Source organism: Bubalus kerabau, chromosome 2 (genome assembly GCF_029407905.1).
Source record: "Bubalus kerabau isolate K-KA32 ecotype Philippines breed swamp buffalo chromosome 2, PCC_UOA_SB_1v2, whole genome shotgun sequence".
Taxonomy (NCBI): domain Eukaryota; kingdom Metazoa; phylum Chordata; class Mammalia; order Artiodactyla; family Bovidae; genus Bubalus; species Bubalus kerabau.
Genome location: NC_073625.1, coordinates 171,529,686 through 171,555,549, shown reverse-complemented (window position 1 = coordinate 171,555,549; position 25,864 = coordinate 171,529,686). Strand labels below are relative to the sequence as shown.

The window sequence follows — 25,864 nt, the reverse complement described above, 5'->3', positions numbered from 1 at the left end:
AGCAAAATCTCAAGCAATACTCGCTGTTTGAGAGAACTTGTGATAACTGCTCTAAGCAGAGTCATTTTGTTTGTCTATGGAGGAAAAAGAAAGAAAACATTTCCAAACAGTAACTAATATTTAGAAAGGAAGCTTACTTGAAGCAAACCAGAACCATTATGCTTGTCTAATAAAAATGGGATTTTCAAATTTGCAAAAATTTGCATTTTATACATAATGTACTCATATTTTCCATGCATAGCATTCAAATATTAAAATCTTTACAGAACCTTTTATTTAGTGGAATGCATGCATGTGTGCAACATTTTGCATTGCCCCAGATAAAAATTCATCTCGTACTGTCATGCTGCGTCAATCCTGAGGAAAGGCATACAAATCCTCATTTTACCAGGACAATAGCTTTGGGTAAGAGGATAAACTAGTCCTTCTTAATCTCCACTATCCCCCAGCTGACTCTGGAGGGCCACCCACATGGCCAGAGATTTGGGGAAGAACTGAGGTGAAGCACTTCTAAGAATGGCCTTTTCTTTCCCAGTAGCTCAACAACTTCTGGACCCATTCAAAGAAGCCCAATAATAAATACCATTTTCATGGTATTTTATACTTAACAAAGAGCCAGGCTGATTAAGTTTTCGTACAAGTTGCAGCTGTATTTTGTTGATGACAGCAATGTAGGTCAATTATGTTGCATAACATTTTTAGGATCATTAGGAGATAGGAGAGGTGGGGATTCAACCCAGGCAACCTTTGGGGTGTCCAGCTGTGCCTTGGCCAAGGAACAGAAGCAAGACTGGGAGAACTTTTTCTTTCAGTGGTTCTGAAGCAGGAGGTAGATGCCTCCCTCCCCAACCCCCCCAACCCCCATAATAACCAACTGGAGATTCATTCCCTGGGGACAAATCCTTTAAGATAAGAATAGCAGGACAACCAAAAGAGGAGGCTGCCCAGATAAGAGATAAGAGACCATATATTTTTCCTTCCCACAGTCAAGGAAACCCTCTTGACTAGAAAGCTTCTTGTAGGTCAAAAGAGAACTGATGCTAAGTCTACCTACCCATTGGCTTCTTTGGTAGAATCCATCTTGGCTGAGAGACATATTTGTACACATGGGAGGATTCTGAGTTATACCAAATATGGACTCAGAACCAGGCAAATCAAAATGACTGGCCAAAGGTAGCCCGGAACAAATGCCCCATACAATTGACTTAAACTATCACTAGGGTGTGACTCTCTCTGAGTCCACCTGTGTCTATCCACACATACTGTACTCTTTTCCTCCTAGTAAACACTTTGTTTTGCTCCATTCCATCTTCATGGGAATTCTTGTTTTGCAAAACCAAAGGGCCAGGGCCTTATCACTGACCACTGGTCAAGAAGCTATGAATTAGTGCTTTCACTGCTGCAACCCAACCTCAATCTCTGGCCAGGAGCCAAAGCCTTCAAACCACCACAGGCCAAGGCCACCCGAGATCAGTTCCTGTGTCTGGGAGTCAAGACATGATCCTTTGGTTCATTTGCAGGAAGGGTCTTCTTGCAGAGCCCTGTTCTTTTGACATCTGTCCTATTTATGTCACTTCAAATTGTACCAACTATCTGTGTAGTGGGTCTATTACCTAAGGTCTGCCACTTTCTAACCAAGGAATTTTAGGCAAGTAATTTAACATCCCTACATCCAGGTTTATTTCATTTATTAAATGGGGATAGAAGCATCTATCATATAGTGTTGGGAGGATTAAATGTGATGGCATATGCAAATCACTTCTCAATACAAAATACATACTAAACACTAAATAGATGAGAAAAAAAATTTTTAAAAATTAGCAGGGAGTTGGTAATACACAAGTTCAGTGGTGACCATTTCCATCTCCAGTTAAACTGTGAGGTGTCAGGAGGACAGGCCATCACTGATTTAATGTATCTGTATTTAATGTGTTTTATTTATTTAATGTAATGTGGTCTGCATTCTACCCTGGGGCTCTCCCTAAGGATATGTTAATCCCTTCTACTCACTCTTAGGAAAACAATACTTTCTCACTTCTTAGAAGGAACATGGTCTTGTTTAGAATGTGAGAGCCTAGGGAGCTGAAGCTAATTCTCTGAGGGATAAATTGATAAGGATGGAGGGATGGAAGGGTAAGTGGATAGAGAGAGTAACATAATAGCTTACCCTTTAATATTCCTGATTAGTAAAATGGAATATAGAGACCTATTTGAGTCATTCAAACTGACTATTTTTGTTAGAACAATCATTTTCTGAACTATGAAGTTATCTTCAAAACTATACTTTGGGATATCAGAGTTTCACTACTTAAAATAAGAGGCATTTAATCAACACTCATTTTATAGATGATGTAAATCAGGCCCAAAGAGTATGTTCAAATGTTATCTCCGAAATGTTGTTGGTAAACCATCCTATTTTCTACAATATCAATGCATTTGAAATTTCTTGTGCAAAGTAATTAAAAATAAAATAGAAAATTTAAATGTAGCTTAGTTAAGTATTTTTCTTTTGCTAAAAACATTAAAACAGACATAAATACCATCATTCATGGAGCTGCAATGTCAATGGTATACTAATCAAAATTTCTTTGGGGTAAATCCATGACCATTTCTGTTTCCTCTGGGTCATCTGCACTTAGAGAGGTCACATTTTTGGTGATGTCATCAAAGGAAAAAGGTAATATTCTTTAAATGTAACTGACTGCAATCAGTCACCTGTGCTGGGGGGAAAGCACTAAGCAATAAATTCTCTTTCTGCTCAACACATCAATCAGAAAAATCATTTATTAAGCTTGATAGCTCACCTGATCTCCAATCTACTCACTCAACAAATATGTTTTGAACATCTACCAGTGCAAAGAACCATGTTGAGTGATAATGACATGTTGGTAAGGAAAATAGACATGGTCTCTGCTCTCATGGAATTTACAACATAGTAGGAAATAATAGATAATAGCCAATAAATGAGTAAATGACTATATAATTGCAAATCATGGAAAGTGTTATGATCAGGGCACCATGTTTAGGATTGTCAGTATTAAACTTACATATATTAAAAGCAGTCATTATTTATCTGAAGTTCAAATTTCACTGGGGTCCTACACTTTAACTTGTTAAATCTGGCAATTCTACCAGTGTAAAAAATGTGTGTGTGTGTGTGTGTGTGTGTGTGTGAGTCAGAGGAGAGATATACTAGATTGGATAGTCAAGAAAAGCTCACTCTAGACACTGTATTTAATTTGAGATGGACAGAAAAAAGAAGGAATCCAGGAAAAGAAGAGGGTGGCATGATGGGATGTTGTTGTAGGTGTGGGAGGGGTAAAGTATTTATTCAAAAAAAAAAAAAAAAAAAAGAATAGCATGTTCAAAGACCCTAAGATGTTCATCCAGTCAGCAAGTATTCACTGAGTGTCTATTACGAGTCAGGCATTGGGGATACAATGGTGAGTAGGACCAAAGCATTCTCCACTCTCATGGACCAACCAGTCTAAAGAACCAATTGAGGATGACAGGGCATAGCAGAAATGAAATCATACTTAGCAAAGGGATGGAAGATAATTCAAGTATACCATTTTTATTCCCTTAGTGCTAATATAAGGCTCAACAAAAAAACAAAAATATGTATTTTTGTTGAATTCAACAACCATTTATCCTCATCTTGTCCAGGGGAAGAAAAGAAAAAAAAAATTGACAACCTTTTGTTATCCTTTACAATAACTGTCTTTGTGTTACTCATCAATAAAATGCCTCAAAATCAATTGGAAGTAAAATGAATTCTCTAGAGAAAATTCAGATGCATTTAAATAACTCCCTAAAACAATTAACACAAGTGGAGGAAAAAGGTCCAAAGACACAAACACAAAACAACCAATTGTTTAATCCAGTGTGTCTCAAGAATAGCAGAGATACTCTAGATGAGAGGAAGGACCCCCCTAAAAAGGGTAAATTCTAGAAATGTAGTCATCTGGGAACTTCCAGGATAACCACAAATACCTTATACCCAAGTGAACTGTCCTTTTGCTCTGAAGATCAGTTCATTTGGGGGAAAGAAGTGACTCTTGTGATAAGAGCACAGAATCATTCTTCTCGTCATAGAAGCCAAGGCAAATTCTTTCTACTTTGATAATTATCTGAGATTTTTAAAATAATATCTACTGTATTAATGGTAATGCAGTTCATGGGAAAAATGATCAGAGATTAGTTTTCAGGCCAAGAGCTGAGTTCATTATGTGAAAATCTAAGGGGAAGAAATGGAATTCTGATTTAAAGCTTAATTTTTAATTTGCTTATTTGAACAAATAAAAAATAAATTCATACCCAAATGCATTTTCTGAATATTATGGACTTTGCCTAAAGTATGTTTCATTAGAAATGCTCTTACCTAGGTTTTTCATCAATTAATAGCCAAAAACAAAGCAATCTGATAGGATGATTCAGTTCAGTTCAGTTGCTCAGCCATGTCCAACTCTTTGCGACCCCATGGACTGCAGCATGGCTTCCCTGTCCATCACATCCCATTCCTCCAAATCCTGGAGTTTATTCAAACTCATGTCCATCGAGTCGGTGATACCATCTAACCATCTTATCCTCCAAGGAGATCCAACCAGTAAATCCTAAAAGAAATCAGTCCTGAATATTTACTGGAAGGACTGATGCTGAAGCTGAAACTCCAATACTTTGGCCACCTGATGCAAAGAACTGACTCATTGGAAAAGACCCTGATGCTGGGAAAGATTGAAGGCGGGAGGAGAAGGAGATGACAGAGGATGAGATGGATGAGATAGGATGATTATGATATGATAATTAATAATCCAGAGACTAATTATGTCACGCTATTAATAATCTTAAGTACATGTGGTAGTCTATTTCTCCAGCCTGTTATTATCTCCTGTAATCTCAACATAGTACTCTGTATATTTGCTATACCTCTTAGATTAATATCAATTGCAAATTTGACGAGCCTGCAATCTGTTCCTCCATCTCAGTCACTGAGAAAAATATTGAACAGAAAAAGTCCCTAAATAGAGCTCTCTGCCCAGCTACTAGAAATATTGACTTTTATTGCTACTTAAATCAATACCCAATTACTTAATTTTCCTTCTTACTAACTCTAACTTCTCCATATTATTCCACAAGATTCTGATGAGAGGACAAGCCCCTTGCATAAATCCAAACAAAATTCGGTAGGAATTAAAAATAAATCCTTAAATTTGGGTCAACAATTCTAATACACTGTTGAAAACATAGCAGCAAACTCGTTCACAGTACAGCAACTAGGAGGATGAATGAAATCAGAATTATGTTTTATGTTGAACAGAAATAGCGATCTGCAGAGGAGAAAACAATGAATTCTTCTCGATAATTTTACTTTTTCTAATATATAAATGTGGACTTCCCTATAACTCAGATGGTCAGGAATCTATCTGCAATGCAGGAGATCTGGGTTGGATCCCTGGGTCAGGAAGATCCCCTGGAGAAGGAAATGGCAATCCACTCCAGTATTCTTTCCTGGAGAATCCTATGGAAAGAGGAGCCTGGGGGCTATAGTCCTTGGGGACACAAATAGTCAGACTCGACTAACTGACTAACACACACACTATATAAGTAGCTTTCATACAAAAGAGAAGGTGTTCAGTACTAAGGTGGCAAATTCAAAGTTCCACAGAGTTTGGGCAGGTAATATGAATGAGGGAGGAGAGACTTATCTTCCTTTTCCTCCTTTGATAGAGACAGAAACACAAGAAATAATGCCTTTCCTCTTATCTCTCCTGTACAAAGCTACTGTGCCTACTCACTAGCCAATGGCAGATGCTTCCTGGGCTCAATTTAGGGGCCACATGGGGTGGTGGGAACTGTGACTAACTGAAGTGTTGTGCAGGGTTAAAGGGAAGGGGTGGCAGTTTCCTCATGTCAGCTAATTCTGGTCAGGGGAAATGTTAGCTATGCTGTCTTAGTCTTAGTACAGCTAACAGCTTTTTCAAAAGTAGTCAGAAATCTGGGGTTTTATGCTAATTCTTTTGATATTTAAACCTGGGCAATAAATTCACATCAAAACATACACACACACACACAATCAACATGGAAAATCCGACAAAACCAGGCTGCTGGTTACTACAGGATTTCCGGGGGTAAGACCAGGACCCCAGGAAAGAATTTGAAGGTACAGGGAATCAGGCAGGAGATGAGTTGTTCCTCAGAGTTGCCCTGCTTTCCCTCCATCACCAGCTCTGGGTGGCCTGACCTCCTGCTGGTCACGTGGGAAGGCAGTCTTACCTGAGACTGGATTGATTGACCTTTAACGCCCTGTTTCACACTGAGAGGCTACGGTTCCAAATAAAGCTTTCCCTGGGGGTTCAGAGAAAGGCATCTAGGGCTGATGGTTCTTGATAATGTTTGTTGGAGATGGAGGGTGTGATCTAAGCTTTGCAAAACAATAACAATTTGGAGACAGAACATTGGGAGGAAATTCCTAATTGATAAAAGGACAGGTGCAAAAGAGTTAAGGTAGAAATGAGGATGGCCTGAATGGAGGTGACAATGAGAAGATTCTAATGGAAGAGGATGTTTTTTGTCAGTTAAACCTAGGATCTCAAACTGGTCACCTCCAGTTATGCTTGGTTATCACCAAGTTTAGGATTAAAATTGAATCTCAAGTCATTTTGGAAGCATGTACCTTCCACTGAATCACTGGCCCCACCACCACTTTTTGTTGTCTTATGCCCTGCTGCTGCTAAGTCACTTCCGTCGTGTCCGACTCTGTGCAACCCCATAGACGGCAGCCCACCAGGCTCCCCCGTCCCTGGGATTCTCCAGGCAAGAACACTGGAGTGGGTTGCCATTTCCTTCTCCAATGCATGAAAGTGAAAAGTGAAAGGGAAGTCGCTCAGTCGTGTCCGACCCCCATGGGCGGCAGCCCACCAGGCGACCCCATGGACTGCAGCCCACCAGGCTCCTCCATCCATGGGATTTTCCAGGCAAGAGCACTGGAGTCAGGTGCCATCACCTTCTCCATGTCTTGTACCCTAGACCATCACAAATTCATATTATCTGCTTTGTTTACAAACTACTTAGAAATGCATTGTCACTAATATGAAGGGAAAAAAATTGATTTTATGTAAAAATATACTCATGGGTCAAGTTCATGATGGATACATCTGATACACCTTAAATATTTTTATGTGTTTAGGGATTTGGAACTTCAAAAATGATCTAAATGGATTGGCCAAAGATTTAAATTTTCAGTCAACTGTTCTGGAATCATAGTCACACATTTCTAGGGTTTCACTCTTTTAACGTACAACCAATTTTTCTATCACACAAATACCTGTGCTTATACAAGCCTTTTACAACCACCCTCCCATTGGATCGACATCAAATCCCTGTTCACTCATTCATTAAACAGAGGCCTACTTACAACAGATGGCCAACTATTATGCCATTTGTAGGTGCTCGAAATGTAGCAGTAAACACAACTTAAAACCTCTACTAGGCAACAGGTGAGAATGAAACAGAAATATACTCTCTGTATTAAAGATTAAGGCAATGCAAAAGTATATAGAGTAAAATGTGAAAGCCTTTCTCTTACATTTCTCTCATATACACTTGCACACAAATGTCAGGCTTCCCAGGCAGTGCTCGTGGTAAAGAGCCCGCCTGCCAATGCAGGAGACATAAGAGATATGGATGTGATCCTTGGGTCAGGAAGATCCCCTGGAGAAGGGTATGGCCACCCACTCCACTATTCTATCCTATGGACACACTGTTCTATCCTACACTCCACTATTCTTGCCTGGAGAATCCTATGGACAGAGGAACCTGCAGGCTAGAGTCCATAGGGTCACCAAGAGTTGGACACGACTGAAGCGACTTAGCATACACACACATACAAATGTTACTTTTGCATAAATGCTATCATAAATATGTATTTTTCAGAAATGTTATTTTGTAAGTAAAAATGCCTTAGAGGTTTTTCTGTCATCTACTTTTTAGAGGTTCCGACTTGTTCCCTAGTTTGTATGTAGCACAAAATACTTAATTTCTTCCTTATGAAAAGACATTATTGACTGTTTACATCTTTGTTGTCATTACACCGATGACTATAAAGGTATCTTTGTCTGCATAAGAAAATATTTCTTGAGTTATGTTACTGGAGGTAGTTTTACTGGGTGCATTTAAAATGTTGGGTGATACTGGCAAACGTATATAACAACACCTGATTCTCTTCATTCTTGAGAACACTGAAGTAAACATGAAAAAAACGTTTTAATTCCTGCCAGATCGATGGATGTAAAACGTTTCATTTGAATTTGTATTTTCTCCATTTTTAAATACAAATCATTTTACTTGACTATAAGTATGTATATGTATTAATACATGTATATACACACATATAGAGAGAGATTTGCAAATTATTTGTTTATATTTTTGATTCAACTTTCTATTGTATTACCTTTTCCACATTAATATGCAGTGTTCTTTGGGCATTTAAAATATTAAGACTGTCAAGATGTTGCAAATATTTTCTTCTAGTCTGTCAATTGTCCCCTATCTATGCTGTTATTTACTTTTTAAAATTTGTGTATCAAGTCAGTGGATTTTTTATTTTACTGTTTTAAAGTTTTGAGTCTTATTTATAAAGACTCAAATGTTTATCAACATTTCAAAATTATAGAATTAATTTTTGAATTTTCTCCTAGTATTTTCATACTTTTTTCTTAACATTTTGCTCTGTATCCCTCTAGAATTACTTTTTTGGAATGATGTGAATTAAGTATTTAATTTTTTCTCCCAAAGGAACAGCTCATTGGCCCACCTAATCTGTTGCACTTATATTGGAAGAACGATTTGGCTTGAGTTTCACATTCTGTCCCTCAGAAGTGAAAGTGTGTGGCCTTTCCATCTTCTGAAATCGAATGTCACTGTAGTCAAGTCCAAGGCCAACCTCATTATTTCTGTTTTTGTAGGTGACATGAATTGTCTGCCTAGATGTCCCCATACTTCTTTCTTTAAACTTGAAATTCAATAACTTTGCCAGATTATCTCATCATCATGATGATTCCAAATGAAATTTTCCTGGCATTCAGTGGGTCCTTCAAGTCTTTCAATCCACTTACTACATCACTGTATTGGAGAATATTGGAGAATATCGTTTTATTGTGTTTTAAACTAATGTCCATGTGTTTTCTTCTTCAAAATCACTTAACCACCTACCATCCATTTCTACTATATTTCCTATAGTCATTGTCATACCTAGGTTCTTTTCTACCTTGCTTTTTATTATTTGCTCAGACCCGTCTTCTATGTCCCTGACAGTGTTTTCAGAGAAATTCAGAGAAAACATTGTCTTTTTGTTGCTTCCAAAGTTTAATCTTTTAAGTAATTGTATTTATCACTGTAGCTTCCTCCTGAATCCTGCCAGTCCACTTTTAATCTCTTTTGGTTATTTTACGTCTCTTCTAGGAAACCTTGAATCGTATATGTATATCTACATCTAGAGACGAAAAGTTGATGTTGTCTTTCATAATAATGGAGAAAGTTTTGCCTAAAATTTTCTAGGATATTTTGGTAAATTTGACTGCGGGGGGAGGCAGTTGTGGGTTCTTCTTTTGGGCTTCCCAAGTGGCACTAGTAGGAAGAACCTCCCTGCCAATGCAGGAGACATGAGAAACGCAGGTTCAATCCCTGGGTCGGGAAGATCCCCTGGAGGACGGCATGGCAACCTACTCCAGTATTCTTGCCTGGAGAATCCCACAGACAGAGGAGCCTGGCAGGCTATAGTCCATAGAGTTGCAAAGAGTCTGAAATGACTTATCATGCATGCAAGGGTTTTCCTTTGGCTTAAAGTTTTAAAAATTTTGCAGTTTTGATGAACATGTCCTACTTCCTCCTTTTTGATTATTACTAATTTTAAGAGACTGGCCATTTATTAAAGAAAATTGTGGTTCAGGGTTATGGGGGGATGCGTAGAATAGAGTTGAGTAAGAAGAAGCCAATTACGATGTTAATTTGGGTTTGTTCTGCTTATCTATTGTTGTGCAAAAAACCACCCCAGAACTTAGTGTTTTAAAACAACAGTCAGTGGCTTGGTTTACAGATCTGCAGATTGGGCAGAGCTCAACAGATTCGGGGACTTTCCAGGTGGCACTAGTGGTAAAGAATCTGACTGCCAATCCAGGAGACGTAACAGACGTGGGTTGGATACCTGGGTCAGGAGAATCCCCTGGAGAAATGAACGACAACCTATTCCAGTATTCCTGCCTGTAAAATCCCATGGACAGAGGAGCCTTGTGGACTGCAGTCCATGGGGTCACAAAGAGCTGGACACTACTCAGCGACTGCGCATGTATACATAGCAGGTTCAGCGGTATCAGTTGGGGAAGCTCTAAAGAAGCTGGAGGATCCAATACAAGGGTAGCAGAAAAGCTATGTTTTGGTTTGAAAATTGTTGCCTCCCTCCCTCCATGCAAATAGCCTCCTGCAATGCCTTAGCTGTGAAACTAGAATGTAGGTCAGCATGATTTCTACTCATCTTGCATTTTGAAGGGTCAGATTATTTTCCCCCCATTTCTCCCTTGGCCCATCCAACCTGATCTTATCTGTGTTCTCAGCAATGGAATATTAGCTGGTTTTTTCAGTGATGTGATGTGCGGTCAGGTCTGAGAGGAAGTGACTTGGCTCAGCAACTTTCCACCTTTCGTTCAGGTTTTCATATTTGGCAGCAGTACTTCATATGTAAATATTTCATAGCTTGTGGTTTAGAGTTGTGACTATTTCTCTGTTTCATGTGTTATGAAAATTCCCTCTCTATTTTTCAATGTTTTTCATAGTGTTAGTTTGTTTTGAGAGAGCTTAGTAGAATAAAATATTTTATTTTGCTGTCTTAAGCAGAAGCTCCACATGAACTTTAAAATTACCTTAAAAAAAGCTGTTGGTATTTGAGGAGGGAGATTATTCTGAAGGTACAGTTTACTTGGAGGGAGAGTTGACTATTTTACTATATTGAATCTTCCCAACCTATTTCATAGAAAGGTTCCTGATTTATTAAGGTTGTCTTCTTTTGTCCTTCACTAAAGTTAAGAGTTTTATTCTTATATATCTTGTAGGTTTATTATTTAGAGCTATTCTAATTATTTTAGATTTTAAAATGCTATTGTGAACAAAGTAATTTCCCCATGGCATTTTATCATCAGTTGTTACTGAAGTCTGAAAAAACTATTGATTTCTGTGTGTCAGTCTTTTGTCCAGCCAGATTTCTGAGCTCTCCAAAATTTTCCATTTGAGTCTCTTGTATTCTTACGTAGACAGTCATATCAGCTTATCTATTAAGTAACTTATTTTGACATTTATATTTCAAATTTCTTTAAGTTTTCTTTAAAATCTCAAATTACCTTTATCTTCGGGATATATATAGTCTTTTCTCCTATCTTAGTAAATAGTTATGTTTTGGGCTTTTGTTTTCTCTAATTTTGTTTTCCCATGGTGTTGATCCTATCTGCTTTTATAATCTATAATCAATTTTACTTCTAAAATCCCAATAGATTTTTATATTTTAAACTGGAATAGATGTGTAAACTGATGTGTACAACTTGATGACATTAATAAGCAGACTTGAAGAGGCTGACTGTCTTGCTTAGTGGAATAAAGCTAGTAAATGATAGAGTCATCATCCAGACCCTCAGATCAGCCTTCACTTCTTCATGGAGAAAGAAAAACACATGATCCACACGTGAAGTATGTTCTAAGGTTAAAATTCTTCCACCAAAACTTTTATCAGAACTCCAAATAAAATTGAGTGCCTACCTGTATATATTTTTTACTTTTTATAACTTGTCCTTATAAACCTGCTAATGAAAAGGCTAAAAGCAGACTCTGCTATTAGAATAATAAGCAATGTCTGAAAATCTGCATGTTCAACAGTCACATAATTAAAAACTGATTCCACTTAGAAGATATTCTGATGTCCATAAAAACAAAGTAGGCAGATGAGGGTGGGCATGTGGTAAAAGATAAAAAAAGGGTAAACCCCCAGTGTATTAGGGTTAGGACTTAATTTAATGGGGCTTTCCTGGTGGCTCAGGTGGTAAAGAGTCTGCCTGCAGTGTAGGAAACCTGGCTTCTATCCCTTGGTGGGGAAGATCCCCTGGAGAAGGGAATGGCTACCCACTTCGGCATTCTTGCCTGGAGAATTTCATGGACAGAGGACCCTGGTGGGCTGCAGACCATGGAGTCGCCAAGAGTCCAACATGACTGAGAGACTAACACTTTTACTTTCACTTTAATTTAGTGACATCAGGGATAGTATGCTCCCATCAATGGCACTAGATAAGATTTAACCATTTAACGGCCATTCTGAAAATAAGCAACATGGCACAGGCTTCAAGGTGGATCACAACAAACTGTGGAAAATTCCTAAAGAGATGGGAATACCAGACCACCTTACCTGCCTCTGAGAAACCTGTATGCAGGTCAGCAAGCAAGAGTTAGAAGCAGACATGGAACAACGAACTGGTTCAAAATTGGGAAAGCAGTACATCAAGGCTGTATACTGTCACCCTGCTTATTTAACTTATATGTAAAGTATGTCATGCAAACTGCCGGGTTGGATGAAGCTCAAGCTGGAATCAAGATTGCTGGGGAAAATATCAATAACCTCAGATATGCAGATGATACTACCTTAATGGCAGAAAGCTAAGAGGAACTAAAGAGCCTCTTGATGAAAGTGAAAGAGGAGAGTGAAAAAGTTGGATTAAAACTCAACATTCAAAAAATGAAGAATACGGCATCCGGTCCTATCACTTCATGGCAAATAGATGAGGAAACAATGGAAACAGGGACAGACTTTATAGTCTCAGCTCCAAAAGCACTGTGGACAATAACTGCAGCCATAAAATTAAAAGGCACTTGCTCCTTAGAAGAAAAGCTGTGACAAACCTAGATACCATATTAAAAATCAGAGACATCACTTTGCTGACAAATGTGCGTATAGTCAATGCTACAGCTTTTCCAGTAGTCATGTACTGATGTGAGAGTTGGACCATAAAGAAGGCTGAGCACCAAAGAATTGATGCTTTCAAGCTGTGGTGTTGGAGAAGACTCTTGAGAGTCCCTTGGACAGTGAGGAGATCCAACCAGTCAATCCTAAAGGAAACCCTGCATATTCACTGGAGGGACTGATACTGAAGCTGAAGCACCAATATCTTGGCCACCTGAAGAGCCGACTCAATGGAAACGATCCTAATGCTGGGGAAGAATGAGGAGGAAAAGAGGATGACAGAGGATTAGTTGGCTGCATGGCATCATTGACTCGATGGACATGAGTTTAAGCAAACTCAGGGAGATAGTGAAGGACAGGGAAGCCTGGTGTGCTGCAGTCCACAGGGCCGCAAAGAGTCAGACACAACTGAGCAACTGAACAATAACAACACAGGCTTCAGAATTTGACTTTCACATGTTCAGTTGAATGAAGTAGCTTCAGAAACATCAGATGAAATTACATCATGATTCTGATACTATAGAATAATACCGGCAATCACATGGTCTGACTTTTATGTGTTTTGTTTTATGTAAGAATTCACTGGGTACTCACTTCACTATCTTTTGAAATGAGAAACTTCTTGCCATTAGCCAATGAAGAGTAGACTAAATGCTGGAAGAATTTCTTCCTTTCCCCTTAAATACTGCCTGCCATTCTAGCAATGAAAAAAATGATGTATTTGAGGACCCTTGGGACAGGAAAATTGATAAGAGCTCTCAACTTCTTTCCCATAAACAACTGATCTTTTAAAGCTATTAACACAGGAACTGGGCATTAAAGACAGTTAATTTATCATCCAATAGCTGGCAAGGGTGTCAGGCGTTAAAGTCATGCTCTGAAAAACAGGCCCTGAGTTCACCCTCTATGGTTGAACAGCTGCTCCTTCCCCAAATTTTAATCAGACTCCCTGAGCATCACATGCCCCAGCAAGGGAGAGCCCACATAAAAGCTGCAATAAGCCTGCCATGTAAATTCATTATGGAGCCCAAGTAATATGAACAGATTTTATTCTCTGGGCTGAAAGAGAGCTTTTAATTTAGATCAAAATTATGACTGTATACTGATTTGACCCCTTGTTCTCTGGAAATGTTTCTCTTGGAAAAAAATATTCAGAGTTGATCACTTAAAATAAAAGGCATTTTTTTGGTTGTTCAAAATGAGAATTCAAGCTTAAAACACACCGGAAATAAATATGCCTTAGGACAAAAACATCTTAACCACGAATTACTGAAGTTCAGATGCATGCCCCCTTCTCTGAGATGACAACCATAACTTTCTTCAGATTCTAAAAGACTTTGTAACCTCTTCCCCAAAAGTTGATAGACAGAATCTCTATCAATTCCCCTATCAGGTATTTAAGGACATTAAATAGAGATAAGGCTTTCATATGTAGTGACAAATATGCAACCTATCAACTTGAAGAAGGACTGATTAGTCACAGAAGAATCAAGAAGAATCACACAAACTCTGTGAGTGACAGTCCCAGCTTTATGTAGTGGGGAGAGAGTAAGGTTTAGTTATGCTAACATACTTTGAATAGTTTTAAATTATCCTAAATGTTGGTAATGGATTTGACGAGTGGTTGTCTACTACCTCCGGTTGGGGGAAAAAAGTACCTATTGTGTGAAAGATGCAGATAAACAAATGATTCATCAATCTACTCTTCTTCATCTGTTCCCATGCTGATCATACAACCCTCTAGATATTTATCTTTTTATGCAGGTCAGCCTATAGGGAGACTGCTTTTGTCATATGATCTTTGGGGTGCTTGAAATCCTAGTGACAGCAATTTCCTATGGTAAATAATAAAGTGGATGCTGGTTATGATTCAGCTTCCTACATAACTTGACTATAGAAAGAAAATGAACTGATCAAGCTAATGTGGATAGTCTGGGCCATGGATCAGTAATTTCTTGGTGCTTATTCTATATCAGTGCCCTGCTGTCTGCCTCTGCCTCATACATACTTTGCTTAGCACAAATCATTATCTTAGTACATGGCTGGTCATCCCCGGCCTGGACTAGAGATCCCCAGGTTCTTTTATGTAGAGAGAACCAAAATTTCAAACAGAGACAAAACTGAATAAGGAGCTACATATATTGTTCATTGTGATTTAGTGACCAGTGTACATCAGAAGACAAAACTATCCCTTCCAATTTTCTCTCAAAACTGGTTTGTTAGCTCAGAGCTACTTGAGTATATAAATGACAATATTTTAAAGAATCTCCATTACCCAACATATCAAGAACTGATGTGGCAGAAAACATCCCTGTTTTGCACCCAGGGAGGTAACCTCTTTCCAGGACTTGGTAAGAACTGAATAGATGAATTCCTAGTGAGGATCATAAAATCTGACAATAAGGAACGTGAGGCAATCAGAACCAAAAATGAAGAATTCTAGGAAGACAATGAGAACGATGAAGAACAGCATCCAGAGAAAACCTGATAAGTCCTACTCTCGAGACACTAGAAGTACAAAGGAGAGAGCCTATAATCTTGAGCAGAAAAAAGAAAGGATCCCAAGAAAGATACTTTACCAGCTTTCTAACTTGAAGAAATACTTCGTATAGTTTGAAATTATTAAAGACTATCTAAAGTTTCATAGCACATTTAAACTGATTTTAGCATTTCTAAACCAAGCTGAAAAGGATTATCTGTTGTCATACTCTTCGGCCATTTTGATAAATATATTAATGAACATGGGTGCTTGAGTGAAAATTGGATTGCTTTAAAACAGCTCTTTTGCTGTGTTTCTACTTCCTGAACTCAGCATCATCTCTTAGTCCAATCACATTCAATGTCCACCACCTCTGAATATTGTAGTGAATAATAGAGTGCTAGTTCTCACATAATTTACTCCACTAATCATCATTATTATTGCCATGGTCATTCCTTATTAGATTTATGATTATTTCACCAATTTCTTTGCTCACCACTCCTGTCTCCCACTCCTATTTAGTTCAGTTTCTTATTTCTATCACTGATTATCCATGAGTGGTCAACTCTTTTTAATCTGTAAATGTCTTTATTTCATTCTTTCCCTAGAATGGTAACCTTGTTTGTAGGCTATTTAGAACCCTGTTTATAGATTATTTTCCCTTGGTACTTTGTATGTATTATTCTACTGTCCTCAGGCAACTATTAATGTTAATAAGAAAACTGCTGCCTTCTAAATTGTTTTCCACTGTCAGCAATTCATCTTTCCTCTCTGGTTGCTTTTCAGATTTCCACTTTGTCTTTGATGATCTCATACTTCACTATAATATATTTGGATGTGAGATAATTTTAATTTATCCCGTTCTGGACATAATGTGATGTCTTAATTTTTCTCTTCAATTCTGGAAAATTACCATCCATTATTTCTTCAAGTAGTGCCACAAATTAACTCTGCTCTGCATCCTGGTTCATTTGCAAATTTTATCTTTTGATTAACCATCTGCATTTAATAGGACATTTATCTCATCTGTTTAGTTTTTAATGTTAATATATGCATTTTTCATTTTGGAACAGTCATTCGCTTCTTCTTTTATTATTCTTTCCTAACTTGTTTTCTGCTCCTCCACTTATCTCTTTAGTCACTTTAATACGCTCATTTTTTATAATATATCTCAATATTTTATATTTTTTGTTTAGTTCCTTAGAGTGCTTGTTCTGATTTACTCTTGGTTACCTCCTGGGTTTTCTTCATAGTGGAGTCATTTCCTTCCTTGGCTTGTAAATTTTTACTGTGAATTTATTTTCAGGAAGCGTTTTTTTACTGTGGGATTTCCATGTTTCTGAGTTGAGACAGTATCACTTCAGAGAAGTTTGCATATTTAGAAATAAGGGAAGGAAAATAAGGCAGGGGCAGGAGTTTCAATAGTCCTAAAAACTTTTCATCTTAATTCATTGGCTTGTATTTCCTGTACACAACTTCCCGGATCAGGGATTTTGATGCAAAATCCAAAAGGCAAGTGTCCTCACCATTTCTTAAGGCTGATGGACAGAGTCTGTGATGGAGACAGCACTTTGAGACTGCAGGCTTTATTCAAAGAGCTTTGCACAAGTATATTATCATGAATGAGCTTATAAGACAGAGCTCTGATTTCCTCAGGGAAATGGGACTCCAGCTCCCAAACCTCTGGGTCTATATCCCACACAAAATCATGTGGCTACTGACAGTGGCAGCTTCCCACTGTAGCCTTGATTCTCTCTTGTTTCTTACACTTAGGGAATTTCTTTTCCTCTTCTTCAAATCAATTCTACATTTAGAAGATATTTTTTTGCCTTTTTAGATAAAGCATTTTTTTTTAAGTTTGTAAAGGCATGGGGCCTATCTGCTTCATTTCAGTTCATTATGTCCTGAACATTCCATTATTGTGAAATCGGTAGTTGTTATTCTGGGATTAAACTGGTTTTTCAGTCACTTTCTTCTAATAGTAGATTCCATGCCACCGGCCACAAGGATGAGGATATCATTCATATCTGGCCAGTCACCATGTTTAATTTCCATGGAGTGCTGTGTGATTGGTCTAGAGGTGATCTTCTGATACAAGCAGAGCCAACAGGAGTCCTTCTCTGTGGCTGATATGCAAATACTGGGAGAATTAAGTGTTATTTTGAGCTAGAACAATATAAGCCTGGAGATAGCATTAGTTACCCTTTCCTGCAGTCTGTATATATATATATAAATTTTTATTGTGCATAGATAAATACACATATATCTGGGCAGTCTATCTGCAGTAGGAAAGAATGATGTTAGCACTCAGAGGGAATCAGAGCCAAGAAAGAAGACAATGATATTTGAACCCCTAAATCCTGGTATGTCCAGAGTCAGCTCAACTCCTGTTAAATAGGCCAGTGAATTCCTTTGCTTAAGGTAATTTGAATTGGGTTTCTGTCACTTACAACTGATTTACGTGCCAATAAACTAACTTATAGTGGGATTGAAATAAGATACCATCAACATGGATTTCTTTTATTTATTTATTCTTGGTAGGTCAGTTTGTAGTGCATGGTTTGACATGAATCAAAGCCAGTTCTGAGTTTCGGAGAAATAGTGAGCAAACGTCAGATCTAATCTGAGAGACAAGGGATGGAGTCCCAGGATGAAGCCAAGGTCAGTTCCTGTCATCTGAACAGGGACATTAAGAGGCAGGGTAGGGGAGGTTCCAGAGTCATAGCCAGGAACCAGGGATCCAGGAAACAGGAACCAGGGATCAGGAATGAGAAAAAACAAACAAGGCCGCTGCAGCAGGCATGGGTGTGGCAGCACACGCTGGGCTTTCTGACTGAAGCTGAGGTCAGCTGAGTTCTGCCTCCCAGTTGCTTCTTAAAGATACCAGGACCCCTTTCCATCCCTACCAGGTGCCGCCACCTGGTGTCCAAAAGATGAAGTTGGCATGGAACTCACTGCCAGGATAAGGAGCCTTAAGCCAAGAGGACCATAACTTTTTTTTCTTTTTTTCAATTATGTATACCAGCAGTATCCAGACAGGCATCAGAATAAATGCATTTCATGCTGATTATCAGTTTCCAAGGCAAATTTAAAAGTAACTTATCCTCAGAAAGATATGTCAAGATATAAGAAATTTGTTTTTAAGTTAAGCAGATTTATGAGAAATATTGTACTTTCTGGCTGAAATAACAGTTTTGGTTCATGCTCATCCAAAGAAGACATCTTCTTATCACCTCTTTGTTTACAGCTACAGGTCAAATGGGGGAAGTAGAGCTAATGAGGATAACAAATAAGGCTTTTCATATATTTAGAAGAAGCAATATGAAGAATATTAAACATCCATCCTCTGGAATGAATTTTAATTTTAATAATTAGTAAAATGTCCCCATCTGTATTTGAAAGGTTGAGAAACTTCCAGATAATTAGCTTCGTGTCGTGGGTGATGGAGAACCACCTATTTGCCTTCGAGGAGCTTGTAATCTATGTAGAGATGCTGGTACCAAGAGGAAGAATATATTTCCTTAGCACTGTATGTTCAGAACCCATCTCTACAGAGCTATTTTCTGGAATAATTTTTAGAGCAAGTTTTTGTTACACATATTAAATCCTGCGTTAGCTATCATTTGCCTGTTTCACTGAGGAGTTAAGTTGAGAGCAAGGATAGGTGGCTGTGCCCATCCTTCTACATCACCAGGTCTCAGCACAATGTCTGCTTATAGGTCCTCAGTACATTTTTGCTGAAAGACTGGATGACATCTCAAGGTTCCTGTTAGTTGCATGGCACTTGGAGTCTCACAGCCATCCCATTAATTTCCATTTTAAATTTCTCTTAAGATGCATGCGCTATAAGAAATGTGCTCTTTCAAAATGTCACTCACGCTAAGTGCCAAGCATTCCCCAGTGTCACACTTTAAATGACATTTTCTAGTAAGAACCTCTAAGCAGCGTAACACTCTTATTTAAAAAAAGAAAACGGTGCTCCATTTCCCACCCTCTTTTAATAATCTACATTGAATTTCCTTGTAAGCATTTGCTTACCAGAAAATGAAGGAACCTAGCATGTATTTATTATCATCCAACAGCCAGCTGTTTAATGAGGTTCTCATTTTATCTTTAAGAAAATCTGGAAGCATTTGTACACTGTGCAATTATTTCACAAGAAGATATTTCAGTACAATACTGGCAGTACTTCAGTTTTGCAGATAAATGACTGAGAACACTCATCGTCCTCTTTCTTCTCTTTCATGGGTAGAAAAATGTCAGATTTAAAGCTCTCTAGAATCTACATTTAAATGAAGATTGCCAATTATCAAGTATGTTAATGGACAATTCATTGGACCAAAGCTGATCATTGTATATATTTATATCCAAGCAAAAAAGAATATAAAAATTACCTGTGATCCCACCTAACACTTTGATTTTGTATATAAATTATATTATAATTATACACACATAAATTTGGCTGTGGCTTTTTTTAACCAAAAATTAATAGATCTTATAGTATACACCATTTAAATTTTTTTCAGGCCTTCCCTGGTGGTCCAGCTATTGAGACTTCATGCTCCCAAAGCAGGGAGCCTGGGGTCAATCCCTGGTCAGGGAACTAGATTCCACGTGCCTCAAGCAAGAGCCCATATGTGGCAACTAAAACCCGGTGCAGCCAAATAAATGAATAAAAATAAATATTCTTATTTTACCTAAAAACATATTGTGAATATCTTTTAATATCAATAATTTTTCTATCATTTTTTAAATGTCTTCATAAAATTTCATGATTTTAATATAATTTACTCAACCAACTAGTAATTTAAGTACACCTTTTTGTTCAAAGCAATGCACTCATCCTCATGAAGAAATTTTTACATATACCCTTAAATGCTTAAGACAAATTCCTAGAAATGAAGTAAATGGGTGAAAGTGTTCACAAATTCTAATGACTATAAATATTGCCAAACTGCCTTTATCAAAGTTCTATTCCTTTTCTCTTTTTTTCTCAGTAATGTGGGAGGGTTCCCATTTCCCCAAACTCTGATTTACCCCAAGTATGACTGTTCTCTCTTGAGTTCTGAAAATTTGAAGATTTGCTAGGCAAAAAATGATATTTAATTTGTTTCATTACTAGTGAAGCTGATCTTATTTAGTAGAATACTGGCCATTTATGTTTCTTCTCTTGTTCATTATCTACTGACATCTTTTGCCCATTTTTCTATCATGTTTACCTCTTCTTTATTGGTCTTTTATAACAGGAGTAATATCAGAAGCTAATATCTAGTGTTTACTGAGTGTTACGTCAGGCTCTATTCCAGGTGCTTTTTGTTTAATCCTACCCAATGAGGTAAGTGCTATTAATATCACCATTTCTGTTTTATAAAGGACACATCTGGTGCAAAGAGAGGTTAAGTAATTTACCCCAGGTAACAGAACTAGTACACTTGGTATACTAAAAAGATTGACAACCATAATACATATTTGAAAGAATATCAGTATGTCTGCTGAAACCACTTTCCCTGGTCTATCTTTCATCATTTAATTTTGTTTGTAGTGACTTTTGCCTGCTAGGATTGATTGACTCTATTCTCATCAAATAAATTGGCTTTTCTTTTATTTTGATCACCTGAAGAATAGTTTGAATACATTAATTCAAATGCATACAAACATTCAGATAGTATGAAAGGATACAAAATAGAGTTAAATTATCTTTTCACTTTTATCATTGTTGTACATAGCATAAGTATCTCTTTTTAACCATTTATGTCTTTATTTCTTCGGATGGCTGCCCTGTGACTCTGCATGCATGTCTGACTCTTTGTGATCCCATAGACTGTAGCCCACCAACCTCCTCTGTTCATGGGATTCTCCAGGCAAGAATACTGGAGTAGGTTGCCATTCCCTTCTCCAGGGGATCTTCCTGACTCAGGGAACCCGCGTCTCCTGCAGTTCCTGCATTGGCAGGATTCTTTACCACTGAGCCACCTGGGAAGCCCAATATTTATTTATTTGGCTGTGTCAGATCTTAGTTGCTCCACAGCATGTACGATCTTTGTTCCCCAACCAGGGATCGAATCCGTGGCCTTTGCATTGCAACTCAGATTTAAATAAATGTATATATACACACACTTTCATTTCTTGACTTATCAACTCCATATGTAAAAATTGATTTCTTACTGTGAGAGACATGGTGTTTCAGGTAACATAGCCCTGCTTTTCTCTCTCCTCCTCCAATTAGCTTTCACAAGTAATATCAACTTTGGTTGTGAGAACCTATATAAGGTTAAATAATATACTTCAACTTCTAGTTCTTGATTTTAGACTGTGCTTTAACTAAGTCATTCCTTCCTAATGGGGGAAATCACATGTAAAAATGGTTATTCTCTCTATTCCCTGGTTCATAAAATGTTATATTTATGAAGGAATGCTTCACTAGAAGCAGATCTTTCTTTAGTCATTTCACTGAAACCAGAGATATGTATAAGTAGAATGAAAGATATTGATTTACGTGACTATATAAATTATAAGTATATATATACTTATAAGCACGGATTATGTAGATTATATAGATTATAGAGCCTTTCCAATTATATTGCTTTATTTATTGCCCAGAATAATTCTGTAATGTATACAGAACAAGTATTCTTACATAATATAGGTAAGGAAACAACTGTGAAAAGTTTATGGTCATATAAAGTCACTGTAATGGTTTTTGCAGTTTTATTTTGTTTCTGATAGGCCTCCACTCTTCTTTTTTAATTTTATTTTTTGAAAAAGTTTGGCTGCATGGGGTCTTAGTTGCCACACACAGCAACAAACATCCACTTGTCTTTTTTAATTTAATTTTTTAAATTAATTTTTTAAAAAAATGTTGGCTGCATGGTATCTTTGTTGTAGTGCAGACTCTCTAGCTGTCGCAGCGTGAGCTTCATTATCCTTTGGCATGAGGGATCTCAGTTCTTCGATCAGGGATAGAACCCATGTCCTCTGCACTGCAATGTGAATTCTTAACCACTGGAAAACCAGGAAGTTCCCACTCTTCCTTTTTTGTGGCAGTATTACTCTGAGCAATAATCCCACCTTGTCCCAGTCTCAGTTCATGTGCTTTCAATTAAAACCAATTACTGCCTTAAGTTCATGAACAATGTGACTTAGACCCGAGACAGTAAATTCAGCACATCTCCCTGGCCTCAAGTGAGTCTGGAATGGCATCAGAACCTACAACATGTACCAAGATTATTTCTGGGAATAATGGGACAAAGATTCTGGCCCTACTCTCCTGATTAAAGATACAGCCCTGGGAGATGCTGGCAGCCATCTGTGACCAGGTGTGAGAGATAACCCTGAAGAAGCTGAGTGAGGAGACAGCTGTGTTTGTTTCACTGGCCCTTTCCTGAGCCATGTCTACTGCTGCTGTTCAGTTACCTCAGTTCACACAGATTCCCCTTGTGTTTACCCCACTTTGGGTTGATTCCATGTCAACGGTAATAACTGCACAGTTAATTCGTGACAATCCTGACACCAGCTTTTTGACTTACATCTAAGGCTCTTTCTACCCTACCATGTTGCTTCTTTGTTCAGGATTCAAAAACACACATCTTTTAAGATGTCTTCATTATATCTTTTGCCTTCCTTCATAGTCTATTACGCATTCTTAGAAATGCAAATCCATCACGTGGAATTCATTCATGAGCCATTATGCATACATGTTTGGGCATGACATTCCCAATATACTTGGAATAATCGTATGGAGCAGAGAAGAGCTAATTCCAAAACTTTTTGTTAAATAAAGTTACTTTTATCTTAAGGTAACTCTGGATCATTTTAAGTCTTAGGGACACCACCCACCATGCACTGCTATGTTCAGGAGTTGTGAGCATCAAATTCAATTATACATTACAGTAGTTGTTTGAAATTCAGAGCACATTTAGCCTAAGAAAAAGTATTATAACTGTTACTTAGATTAGCACAGAAAAGCTAATTTAAACTATGGTGTTATGGTGTGCACACATGCTCAGTTGTGTCCCACTCTTTGTGACCCTATGCAGCCCACCAGCGGAAAAGGCAATGGCACCCCACTCCAGTGTTCTTGCCTGGAGAATCCCATGGGCGGAGGAGCCTGGTGGGCTGCAGTCCATGGGGTCGCTAAGAGTCGGACACAACTGAGCGACTTCACTTTCCCTTTTCACTTTCATGCATTGGAGAAGGAAATGGCAACCCACTCCAGTGTTCTTGCCTGGAGAATCCCAGGGACGGGGGAGCCTGGTGGGCTGCTGTCTATGGGGTCGCACAGAGTCGGACACTACTGAAGCGACTTAGCAGAAAGGAAGGGTAGGGTCTTAGCATGTGGGCTAGTGGTTCCCAGAGGAGTCTGAGGTATGTGGTAAAAGACTTGATGAGCCAAAAACAGGAGCTGTGAAGAGAGGGCTTAATGCAGGTAAAGAAAAGCACAGGTTACAAGTCAGAGGCTTGATTGGGCACTATGTGAAGTTTAGAGTGAAGGAAGAGGAAAATGGAGAGACAAATGTTGAACTTCTGGTCTGAAGGTCACGGAAAACTTTGTAGTAGGGCTCTTGCAAGGTAAATAGAAGATAGTTGGAAGAGAGAGGGTGGGTTGCAGCCTTAAAAAGAGAGGGAATGTGTGGGTAAGTAGATGTATAAAATGAGACTGTCATATGGGCTGTAAACTAAGTTTAAGACGCATGTGAGAAAAGTGAAGAGTGAAACACATGGAGAATTGTGCAAGGTGAGAGAAGAAGTAATTAATAGACAGCAGAGGTGGACAGAGTCCAGACCCCGCATAACCTAAGTACAAGTGGCCTGCTGAATTCGCAGGTTCCTCATCCAACAATCTGAGGTTAGTTAGCTGACTCTGCAGACAGGGAGCTGGCGGGTGGAAAGGGTTGGCTGTACTGTGCCATTTCGTATAAGGGACTTACTTGAGCACCTGTGGATTTCGGTATCCACAGGTGGCCTGGAACCAGTCCCTTGTGGATGCAGAGGGACAGCTGTGCATTAATGCTCAGTAGAGCTCCCGGGAGGGGCCAATGGAATCCGCTTGCACTGGGTGGAAGAAAGAGCCTGCGGATTTCAATGTGTGGCAGTGTCCATGTCAAGAACTCCTAATTTAGGATTTACCTTTATTTTAAAGTTAAAACTCATTGGGGTCACTCTGTACAATACCTGAAATGTCAAAGCTGGGAAGCACAAGATTTTGGTTAGAATGGCAAGTGTCTGGTGCCTAGAAAGGAAGGGATCCTGATATGGTGCAAAACACATTTTGTTACAACATGCAATACACGGGTAGGGGAGTAGAAAATGCACTGCCAGTTAATAACCACTGGACCCGAGGCGATATTAAATGGATTGTTCCAGATGTCCTCCAGGCTTGTGCTCAGCAGCATCAACATTCATCCTTGGAGTCTGCATTTTTAATGGAAAACTACTGTGAATGGTCGTGCTGAAAGCAGAAAGGCCAAACCTTTACTTGGTTGTAGCTGCACGATTCTTTCCCAAGCTCATTTGTGCTTTAGTGATTTTGCTTTGCTTGGCCTTTTACAACTTGGCAGTTCAGGAAGTGAAGATGAGAGACTCAGCAGATTTTAAACAAGTTTTACTCCAAATGTTCCCTTAATACTAGTATTTCTCGGACAGAGATTTCTGATGTTTTAATGAACTGTTCTTGGTGTTTCTTTAAAAGCATCCTTTGGCATTTGTGAATGTGCCATGGCTTTTACTCTTAATTTGGACTCACTGATATTTTACTTAAAAGCAGGAAAGGCACTTCTTGGGAGCCAGGTGAAATATAAGGGTTTTTTGTTTTTTTTTTTTGACTCTTTCCTGAACGTTGCTGGATACAGTGGTAACTTTGGGGTGGCAGACTTGAGAAATGTCAGCTGGGAGAAAAAAAGAGAGGTGCTGCTCTGCTGTTTCCTAGACTGCTCTGTGAGGTCTGACTTTGAAAAATCCTTTGTTAGTTTGCAATACATTTTCAAATGCATTCGAAGTAATTAGCACCCTGAATTGAATCTTGTTGTCACAGTTAATTATTAGATGGCTACTTTCCTTTAGGGTATTTGACAGTTGCCCAAAATGTTAGTCTTAATCTAAAACCAAGAAGAGACCTCTGACATAGTGAAAGCCACCAAAATGGCATTTATTAAATATAAATGGTGAGTGCCTGAAGGGGAGGTGAGAAGAGAGCACTAATTCTCATCCTGAAATGAAAATTCCTCCAGTATGAAAGGGAAATTATATTACCTGTTAGCAGAAGGTTCATCAGTTTTACTTATCACGTGGATGATTTTAGAATGTGTGTATTCCTATAATGTGTGACATTTGCATTGATAAATAGAGATTTATGACTCTCAACTTCTATCTCTGATTTGCCAAAATTCTTATAAATA

General features: G+C 38.3%; 1 protein-coding gene and 1 pseudogene across 1 annotated transcript in view; both read right to left on the bottom strand.

Annotated features, from left to right (window-relative positions):
* SLC9A9 (solute carrier family 9 member A9) overlaps window positions 1-25,864 on the bottom strand; it is a 647,485-nt gene that overhangs the window by 386,966 nt on the left and 234,655 nt on the right. The gene's annotated exons all lie outside the window — the stretch shown is intronic.
* The window catches only part of LOC129644077 (histone-lysine N-methyltransferase SETMAR-like), an 82,911-nt pseudogene that overhangs the window by 2,909 nt on the left and 54,138 nt on the right, over window positions 1-25,864 (bottom strand).